This window comes from Dermacentor silvarum, chromosome 1, assembly GCF_013339745.2.
Source record: "Dermacentor silvarum isolate Dsil-2018 chromosome 1, BIME_Dsil_1.4, whole genome shotgun sequence".
NCBI lineage: Eukaryota > Metazoa > Arthropoda > Arachnida > Ixodida > Ixodidae > Dermacentor > Dermacentor silvarum.
Genome location: NC_051154.1, coordinates 328983491 through 328994824, shown reverse-complemented (window position 1 = coordinate 328994824; position 11334 = coordinate 328983491). Strand labels below are relative to the sequence as shown.

Here is an 11334-nt window from a genome sequence, read left to right as displayed (position 1 = left end):
CAGGGAGAGGTAGGTGGCAAGTGATTATGATATCGTACAATGAGCTACTATTTACACACGTTGTCCAATACGCGGTTGTGCACTTTTCACACACAACACGCCGGAGTAGTATTGTCCACACAAAACATCATCGCACTTTTCGCACACTGTACACTGCACAGGTCCTAGAGACGACCGTCTAAGCCCGTCTCACACATAAAGTTCAAAAGTGATCTTATGGTGCGCTGGGCATGATCAATGCTTCTCCACGCGCCTAAAACCTTTGCTTCCGAAAAGGGGCGGGAGTCCAAACAGTCAACACTACGCTTAGTGTCCTTCGCTCGGCCGCATATTGAGGGCACACGCAAAGTATGTGGTGTATTGTCTCGGGAGTGTGACAGACGCTGCAATCAGGGTCCCGTTCTCGTCCAATCTTGTAAAGGTATTTGCGAGTGTACGCCACACCAAGCCGTAATCGATGGTCCCGTGTTTTCTCGCGTCCACATCCGAAGTGGAAGTCGGAATCGCAAACCAGCGTCAAGTTTATGGAGGCGCTCTTGCCGATTTTCGGGGTTGTCCCATTGTCGCGCCATAGACGTTTTGATGGAGTTGTGTAGCAAGGCGTTGATGTCATAACGGCAAAAGGAATGTTTTATAATATCCCCGTCAGTGTGCGCCATTTTTGCCTCCGCGTCAACCTGCTCATTTCCGGCTATTCCACAGTGGCTGGGAATCCACTGCAGCGCAATGGTATGTCCGGATTGAGACGCCTCAGTAAGCAGAGCCATGATGTTGTAGATTAGAGGAATATATGCGCTTCTGTGATTCATGTAATTGCTTATGAGTTCCAGCGCCTGTATTGAGTCGCAGAACACTGTCCAGTTAGCGAGGTTTTGTTGCAGTATGCAGCGGACTGCTTCTCGAACGCCGGCCAACTCTGCTGCTGTAGACGATGTTTTGTGTCCTATCTTGAACCGCTGCGTAATCCCCATTGCAGCTACCGTGTAAGGAACAACGCCTAAGAGCTTTATGAAAGTTTAGGCCTGCGTAGCGCCCTAAAGCAGCCGCGAATACACGCAAAATGCCTGGAGTGGTTAGTAGCGCGGCAATTTTCGTGTATTCGCGGGCTACTCTCATGCTTGGAAAAACACTTTTATGCTACACGTATTGAGCAACAGAAAGCTGTATCGGGAGTTTTTATGTTGCTCTACAACTTTCTCATGACACTTTTTATCTAAATATATTAATTGAAAATTTGAATAATTAATTCAGTCTAATTATGTTATTAGGCGCATTGCAAAAAATCTGAGTATCTCTAAGCAACGCAAACAACTTTACATTGGTTCGGTCCAGCTACGTGGCATCTGCATATTTTAATGTTTGACTCAAGGTATGTGGGGACACCCGGTATATACGCGGTTCGTGAATAAGTGACCCGTTTGAGAGCGCTGCAATATCGGCACGTAAGCGGGTAAGCCACGCGCATTTTTTAAATGATTTCGCGGGCTTTCTTTAGGAAGCAGATAAAATGATGACGTCACAAATAGGAATATAAAAGTGGGTGCGTTAAACATTTCCTAGTGTGCGTTACCGCTTTCTCATGGGTAATTTTCTCTTCACAACCTTTTGTTATATTTCGATCATAGCCAGCGCAAGCTCTAGTTGCGCTAGATCTGCGGCAGAAACAGATATCGCGGTATGTGAATCTTTCGAAGCATCGAAGATGTACAGATTCAATATTGGAGCATACGGCTTACGTGAAATAATTACAATGATTACGAGGGCTTTGTAAAAGTAATAATAAAATATTTGGCACGTTTGATAGCCAAGTATCAAGTTGTCCATCGGACATCAATTTTGCCCGACTTAGAAGTCTTAGTACGACCAGTAGACGGAATTTTCATATTAGAATATGATATAGAGAATTTAAAACGGCGTACTTGAAGTCTTTTTTTAGTCTTTGTAAGAAAAATTGCCCCAAAAAATTCGTTCTTACAGCCACTAGATTTCAACTTTTCTCTTTTAAATGGAAGAAACGATCAAACTGAGCTTAGTAGAAGCCGTGCAACACGATTTCTGCATTCCGATGTACTTATCAGCTCCTGAGCTAAAGCTTTTTCGTAAGTTCTGAGCGTATGCGTCCGCTCGAGTTGTGCAAGTCGAGTTGTCAAATACATAGAATTGTACCTTTTGCTACAGAACAGAAAGCATTTAGCTTGTAGCATTTACTTACAAGGGAGTGGTCAAAGACGGTAAACCGTGGTATTCTCTCTGCCCTTGGCTTGAATGAATACGCTGCACAAACTATATGTTTCGTTATTTGTATACACATTTTTTACCCTGTACTCACATATCAGGTACATTGCGATCTTGATTTGTTCATTAACAAAATAGGCACAGAAACTGCCGACTGGGGAATTGCCATATAGTGCGTAGCATTCTTTGTAATCATTACTTATGAATCCCAAACTCTTCCCTTGAAAGCAGTACTGCCGTACTTTAAGAGAAAGAAACTCCAAAGAATGCCACGCACACTATGACAATCTCCCCGGTAAACTCGTTTTTACCACCAATCTTGTGTTTAATAAATGAAAGAAATGTTGCTCTAGTGCTCTTCTTTTCTAGCATAATTTGCCTGCCCACACGCTCGCCTGCATTCCCGCGGGTCCTCATGCAGAAGCTTCTCCGTGTTGTTACAGACGCAATTCTTTCGTTGCTGACGTTTTCTGCGCGTACCTTGTCCGCGATGCCTCTAGCCTGCTTTCTAACTGCCCCTGCGGCCAAATCGAAATGCGCCACGCGGTTCGACGCGCTCGCTTGCCCGCGAAAAATTCAAGTGTGTTCTACGCCGCTTATCGATGCATGCGTTCGTGGCATGATGGTTTGAATACCGGGCTTCTGTGCTAGACTTCCTGTTTCCTAAGCCTGCCATTGGAAAATTTTAATGGTGCGTATTTAAATATTTATGAAACCGTACTTTGTTTAAAATAATGAGTTTACGAAGTCACCGAGCCGCTTCAAGGACAAAGTTCAGACAAATCCATGTACTAACTATAATTCCCATGCTGGCAGAACCATCCCACTTGCAGCTCCGGTTGACACTATTGTCAGAGTTCCCTCTAGTAATTATTGTATGAAACTCTACGGTTTGGGCTTTGGTCGGATGTGTGTCAGGGGCTTTCTGACAAAACCCTTATGAAAATTAACAATGAGTTTCTGATTACGACCTGATGCATTCCTAATGTGTCATCAGACAGGCATCAGAAATGCATCGTCTAATGTTTAGCATTACAAGTACATCAGAAACTCGAATGACAATGCACCTTAAGGTTTCTGATGAAAAAAGTAGACAGCTTTTTTTTGTTATTTCTAATGTCAAAGCACATTACATAAAAATGTGTATGACGCCAACTCGCGCATTTTTTTACAGCAAAGCTGTCTATGGTTACGATGTAGAAAAAAATATATCCGAGATGTTGACAAAAAACAAGTGGGCCGATCTTGGTGATAGTGCAGAAAGGGTCCAAGTTCCATGGCACGAACATTGTACGATAATTATTTTGATAGTTCATTGAACAACCAACTATATAAGAAATGAGTATTACACATTTCATTTTAAGTTTTTTTAGTAGTAAAAGAGCTAATCTTGTTGATATAGGACACATGCAAACTGTAGAGACATGGCTCTTTCGAGGAATCTGCGTGGGTCGCACGATACATAAACATAGAAGGCACGGACGACAGGAGCGCAACCCATGCTCATTAAGCACGCAAACACGAAAGCAAGATTCGGACAACACGGGTGTAACCTGCGCCACACGAGCGAAGGAATATCGTAGATTTGATGCTTTCCGACAGTTACAACGCGCACTGAAACATCGCACACTGCACATGTGTACCTCAGAGATCGTTCCAACAATTTCTGGGGCTAAAATTGATGTTAACGACATCAGGAAGTTATCTAGAAGGAAGTACCGGCGCAGGTAGAACACAAATCATTCAAATCACGCCCCAACGATGGCTTTCAAAGGACAACATAACCAGATCTCTAAGGCCATGGTTTTGCTGGCTGCAGACGCCAGAAGCAATTCAAAATTAAAAATAGGTCATAAAATTTCTTTCTACTATAAACTATAGCGTAAAATATGGAGTGTTCGGTGGTTTGTTTTATCTCGCAACATATATACGTAGCTGGGCGCAACACGAGACAAAACACGAGTTTACTGGTTAATATATTTGGCATCACGGAGGCCACAACAGCCTCACAAGTACGCAGGTGGCGCTGTTGTTTTTCATGCGTCTTCAACGTGCCGGTCGTCTGTGTGAGCAATGCTTGATCGTGTGTTTTTGTGTTTGCTGTAATGAAATGGGACGTAGTTAGCGTGCACAAAAGTGCCAGAAGATACCTTGTGTCTCGCTGCAAACTCGGCGTATGCGTGGCGCGCCAGGCAAACATGCACCAACGATTTTTGTGCCGTGGCCTTTGTGTCTGGTTGTCGTGGAAAGTTGGGTGGACATCGCAAAGAAATAATTCCTATTGGTAGCGTGCCTCAGATCGTCGACTACGCAGCGGCATGTATGCTGGGAGTAACATCGTCGACGCAGCACCGGCAACTTGGAGAGCGTCATGCCATTGAAAAGGTAAGCAATCGTGCTTGCTAACTACACGTGTTGTGCGTACTCATCGTGTGTGCATAGGGTGCCTTGCGAACGTAGGAAATTGAACTCCCCCGACAACAGTGACGCCTGTGCTTATGCATGTTGCGTGCTGGTTGTCAGAATTTAGTTTGCAAATGTAATGCCTCGATGCGAAATTGAATATCCTGATAAGCGTTTTCTTCCGATGAGACAGATTATGTTCTGAAATAATCGTGTCCATCATGTGCCCCTGTGTGTGCGCTCCCGCTTTTCTGCTGAAGTTGCATATAACGACCCATCTGTCTCTTCACTAATACTTAATGCAATTACGTTTCTTCGCTTATAAACTCTTCGACGTAGTAAATAATATCTGCTTACCAGGTTTTCGGTTTACGAGCAGTTTTAGGGGGAAGAAAGTAAGCAGTCACACCTTGCCATACTAGTACAGCTGTGTTGTCAAGACAAGGGATGTTGCCATAACATTGACGTGATAGGGGAAGTTGCCTAAACCAAGTCATGAAAGCAAACCCTAAAATAGTTATGTAAACAAACATTTCTTGTAATGTGCTGCTGCTGCGTGCGTGTTCAAAATTTTTCTTTGATGAAGGGGTCCATATTATCATGATATTCATCAATGACTCGACCTTGTGCCTGTTGCCACCCTGCACTAGTGCAGACATGTTTTCGTGACTGTTTTACGTGAACCTTGCATGTGTTCACAATATGACAGTTTTATTGTGCCAGTGCTATAAGTTAACACAGAATTCATTTTGTAGTGGTGACGCCGTGACCCACAGCAGTGTCCACGTGATGGCAGGGAACCTGTGGCCATGGCTACAGCAGAACAGTGTGTAATCTGGATGTCAGGTATGTATGAAGTGTACGTGTACCTGAAAGTATGATCTCGGTATGATTTGTGTGTTAGCTAACAGACATATTACATAATGGAGCACTAAATAGGCTAAACATTTATGCAAGTTTATTAAATTTGCTGCTTGTTTGTGTTCGTAACATTATGCACAAATTATCGTGTTCTATATAAAACTAAACCTAACATGTCCTGATGTTGCGTATTTTTTTTCTCTCTTTGATCACTTGGCTGCAAACTAAGTTTTATTTTTGCTTTGCACACAGTATATTTTACTTCTTATTTTGGTTTTATTGTTTTGAAACTGCTTGCGATGCTGTAGCTTTTATTTCTGTATTTTTTCTGTTTATGGTCACGCATGTGCAGTTTTTGTGCATGTTAGAATTCGAAGTGCAGTGTGCCAAATATGCCACAGGTCTAAGCATACAGCGTGCATACCTTTGTTTAACATTGCTATTTACATTTATTTCTGTCTTGTTCTCAGAATAATTGCCACTGGCAAATACACATTTGATGAGCTTGAATTTCTCTGAAACTGAAATATGAAGGTGCAGCCGGTGTGACAGCTAAAGTACTGCAGCAATGTCAAAGCTAGCTTGCACCCACTACAGTATGCTGACGAATACCCATCACTGTATTTGTGCATTTTCTGAGAACCAGCCGTGTCCACTAGGTCAAATTTGTAGTGTCCTTTTGAGCATGTCGGTCAGTTCATTTAACTTTTCAGGACAAAATTTACACAGGCAGGCTGCAGAGGCCACTGGGGCCCTGGACTGAGGGCTCTGAACACCGCTCCTTAAAAATATTTTCCAGTCAAATGAAGTTTCTATATATGTATACACAGGGAGGGAAGGGAAATATACAACTTAACCTCGGCTAACAACTGGCATTTTGATGGAAGGATTAAATAAAATAAGACTGGATGTGTGCTTGCATTAAAACAGTATTTGCATAGAAAAAAGTAAGCAGACATAGACTAATTTCTATCCCTTGTCATCTACGAAGGATGCCCTTTTTCACGCATTAATAATGGGCCTGGCTCACACATGCGATGTTATTTATGTGGTATGCCTGACTGATTTCTCGTGTCAATTTTCCACTGTGGGTGAAAATAGGTGAACGATCTTATCTGGCCTGAATTCCTATGGCGGCAATGCACAACCACATTGGGGAGGCTGAGGTTCAGGGCAAGAGCCTTTATGGAAAGGGCAGTAACAGGCACAAGGAGGACCCAGTGAAGGAGGGATTGGACCCAGTTCATCTGAATGCTGTAATTGGTATGTATTATTTTCACTGTGAAGACTGAATAATACTGCAATCTGAAAGTTGTACTTTCGGGCAGTGTAGCGTACTTTCATAATTTCTGTAAATGAGGCTCACAAGCAGAAACCACCTTTACACTCTCATGAAGGAAAGCCGCCATTTGTGTGGGTCATTCGAAGCCAACCGTCCCAAAATCATCAGCCCTTGCTAAATTGTCGAGCTGCCATGGTCCATTGATCCTTGGGGAAGTCCTGAACGAGCACCCCTTCCCTAACTGGTTGTGTTTGTGAGAACTGTCGAAGCAAAAATGACTCACTGATAGCTATTTGTAATGATACATTTTTCTTTCTATCATGTGTGGGCAGCTGATGGTGAATAGAAAATGTTTATAGTGGAAATATGGTCATCGCAGCATTTGGTGTAGTGTGGTGTGGCTGTAACTAGCTTTAATATTCGTGATGCATATGCACAATTTGACCTGAGCTGCCTCAGTGCACACAATGTGCAGGAATGAGGATTTTAATGTATTCCTTATGAACCATCGCACCTCTATTTGGAATGATATGCCTCTCTACACTCAGGAGTAATTTTAATTATTCGAAATAAACAGCCCCGGTGTTTCTTGCAGAAATCTGGAATAGTTGGATGCAATGTCTTAAACAGTTTTGTGGGAAAATGTGTGTTGATGTTTGTTGTATACATCACTTTGAGTGTTCATACAAAAAAGCTTGCTGGCAAGACCAAGTGTAGCCAAACCGCAATATTGCATTCTATAACTGCATAGTTGTGCCCTTAATTTTGGTGGAGTGAAACTCTCCTGCATTTTAGCGCAGTGCACATCAATCTAGTTTCTTAACTTAAAAGATTTCGTTTGCTTAAAACAAAGTGCCTTTCTTAAATTTCTTATTTGAATAGTCTTGTCATTCTCTGTGATGATTGCCATAAGCTCGAGGACAAAAAGTACAGCGCGAAGCAGACGAGGACGAGGTTACACAAAAATTACATATATGGGCGCCAACATCCAGCTGTTTATTCGGCAGAAAACACGCTGTTTTATACATCACACCGTGCAAAGTAGTCATAGTAAAGATAAACGAACAGGAGTGAAGGGATCCAACAAGTGCTCGTGAGGCAGTGATCATCACAGTAGAGAGGAATGCAAAGGTAACAGCAGGAACCTAAACTGAACTATCAGGCAAGCGCATAGGAACACGAGTCCATTAGAGGCTCAAATCACACAACCAGAGCACTTGCAGTGCTCTGGTTGTGTTGCTGTTGCTGTTGACCACCAACCGGTGCTCTCTTGCACGATCGTTGAAGCATCGTCCCATTTGTCTAATACACATGCTGGTGGTCAACAGCAACACGGGTGGGCACTGCAGGTGCTGTGGTTGTGCGCCACAACTGGACCAAATGACCTTTCTAAGGAAAGCAAGAAACCGCACTGAAATTGAAATTATTGAGGCGTTCTTAATAAATAGAGCAGGCAGTCAGTGTGTTGGCACGCAGTCAATAATATTAAGTGACAAAGAATTGCCGTTCGTAATGATAGCCTGTAATCACCGCCAAGATTAGAACATGCAGCTGTCGTGTTTGTATGCCACTTGATTTGAGCCTGTAATGGACGCGTGTTCCTATGTGCTTGCCTGATAGTTCAGTTTAGGTCCCTGCTGTAACCTTTGCATTCCTCTCTACTGTGATGATCACTGCCTCACAAGCACTTGTTGGATCCCTTCACTCTTGTTCGTTTATCTTTACTATGATTACTTTGGACGGTGTCATGTATAAAACAGCGTGTTTTCTGCCGAAAAAACTGTTGGAAGTTGGCGCCTGTATATGTCCTTCCTTGTCTAACTTCGTCCGCGTCTGCTTAGCGCCATATTTTTGTCCTGAAGTCATGAACAAACTAGCTGCTAAATTGCCAGAAGCTGGATGTCTTAAAGGTCTGCTACAGTGCTCTATTAGCACCTAAACTTTGGTAAAAATACTACTATATTTTACATACAGCGTGTTTTATTTTTGCTGCATCAAATTAAAAACAATGCCTGTGGCAGATAGCACAGTTCTAATCCTTGATCTAAACTACTCGATGAGGTTGCCATTACTTACGTAAGAAATCAAAATGCTTCATTGAATATTTCACCAAATTACGATAATTAACTCTTTAATTGAATATTTACGGCATATATCTTAATCTACAAACTGTAGCTAATGAGTTTCCAAGGTGTATCCACTTCGAACAAATTTTCTGGGCTGCGCTAGTTTCAAGGTATTAACTTTCAAAGTGTCCGACGAAATGCATTAGTGTTCCAGTTACTTATGTGCTTCAATGCAGAAAACAGCGTTTTCTTTAAAAAGTTAACTGGAACGCCCATTCATTTTGTCGGACACTTTGAAAATTATCTCGAAACTGGTTCTGTCCCAAGAATTCATTCCAAGTGGATACGCCTTGCGAACACGCCGGCTATAATTCGTATATAGAAAAATGTGCTGTAATGGAATTCATTAAAATTTTAATTAGCATAATTATTTTAATTTTGAAATTGGGCATTTTGATTTCTCATGGAAGTAATGGCTGCCTAATTGCGTGGTTTAGGTCAAAGATTAGAATTCTGCTATCTGCCACAGGCAAGTTTTTAAATTTTGGTGCACCTAAAATAAAACACCCTGTATAGCGCATTGTTTACTGGGGCCTATGCAAAATATTGTTCGTAAAGAAATGAAATTTTAGCATTCATATGACACCTATATAGCGTTGCCATCATATACATTTTTCTGTAAATATTGTCTAGAAAGGTGCTGCAATTTTATAATTATTTGCTAGTAAATGTGAGCAATGACCAAAATAAGTGCGCAGTAAGTAGAAAAGTGTTAATGTAATTATAACTGGATTACAATACATTTTTAAAAAAGGTGTAATATACAACACACATCATGTGCGCACATCCACTCAATTAGCTCGTATCGCACGCTACTATCCATTGCTGTGCCTCTTGGTCCATTATCGCACACCCCTTGCTTTTTCAGGGCTGCGCAAGTGGACCCTCACACACAGTAGCTATACATGCACATGGTCATTCACAAACATAGGCACACACTAGCAGGTCGTTCGGGAATTTTGCCATGCGCCATTCCTCTTCCGTTAAGGCACTCCGCACGTCTGACCACCAGGGGACACACTCTCGCTACCTTCGCGTGCACAGCCATAAATAAAGGTGGCACTACGCATCTGACATTGGTTGAAGTTCAGCATCTGTTCGTTCACATGTTCCACCAAACGATATAGAAAGTTAGTATTGTGCTGCTAGTGTGCTGCAATGCTATGCTAAATTTTCATCTTGTTTCTTGCAGGTTACACCCTCCAGCAAGTTCACGACAACAACTGTGCAGCTCAAAAGCAGCCTGTCCTCCATGCTAAGCAGGGAGATTAAGTAGCTTGGAAAGCAGGTGGTCCTGTAAATACAGGGTGTTTTTTTAGCTGCACAAAATTTTTAAAATTAGAAATATATATATATATATATCTTGGTCACGTTAGGTTTACCATTCGAGTGTACGGATTGGCGGCTGTAGATACAGAGCAATTTAGTCACTTAAGTGTGTAATTTGTGAAGTTGAGCTAATTAACTTTCTAATTATCAACTATAGGTGGCTACAACAAATGAGTACTTTGGGGCCCGTCGTCGACACTACCTATCCCAAAGATCACATTTTGAATAGCGGAGTTCATGTGGGAGCTACACGAACAATTAGTTCCCCTTGGCAGGCTCCTTGAAACCGAAAATGGCCGCAAAAAGAGCGTCTGTGTCGTCGATGTCACCTGCCTTTCGTAACATCTCCGAGGTAAGCGCCAGTCCGGCCCCGTGAGCAGCTTGCATTATTTCCTTGCAATCTGCGGCGTTCGCAGTCGACGCTACAGACTGAGATGATGTCATGCCTGCAGTATCTAAAAGCCCAATTTAAGGAGCAAGGTTGGCGCTACAGCGCAACATGGTGCCCGACAGAATGACGACGTAAATTTGGCGACCCATCGGCATTGAAGCGCTAGGCCAACGCTGCAGACAGCAAGGAGATAACGCAAGCTGCTCGTTGGGCTGGGCCGGCGGTGACGTCGGAGACGTGACGAAAGGCGGGGGGGGGGGGGCGGCGACGACACAGATGGTCTTTTTGCGGCCAGTTTTGGTTTCAAGGAGCCTGCCAAGGGGAACTAATTGTTCGCGTAGCCCCCACATGAACTCCGCTATTCAAAATTTGATTGTTGGGATAGGTAGCACTCATTTGTACTCCGCACTCATTTGCTGTAGCCACGTGTTGTTGATAATTAGACAGTTATTTAGTGTAACTTCAGTAATTACGCACTTAAGTGCTGAAATTGCTATGTATCTAGAGGCTGCCAATCCGTACACTCGAATGGTAAAGATAACGTGACCAAGATTCACATCTTTCTAACTTCAAAAATTTGGTGCAACTAAAAAAAAACACCCCGTATGTGCTATCTAGTCATGTTTGTGATTTCTATGTCAGCACATTCTTCAATAAATATGAACCAACTCAACTATATATACATCTGCTCATTTATTACCCTATTT

At 42.6% G+C, this 11334-nt stretch overlaps 1 long non-coding RNA gene across 1 annotated transcript; it reads left to right on the top strand.

Annotated features, from left to right (window-relative positions):
* Positions 1 to 4304: 4304 nt before the first annotated feature.
* LOC125942294 (uncharacterized) lies at positions 4305 to 10557 on the top strand. The gene is made up of 4 exons (XR_007464972.1): positions 4305 to 4620; positions 5415 to 5484; positions 6601 to 6762; positions 10100 to 10557. It is a non-coding gene; the product is annotated as an uncharacterized LOC125942294 (long non-coding RNA).
* The last annotated feature ends 777 nt before the right edge of the window (positions 10558 to 11334 follow it).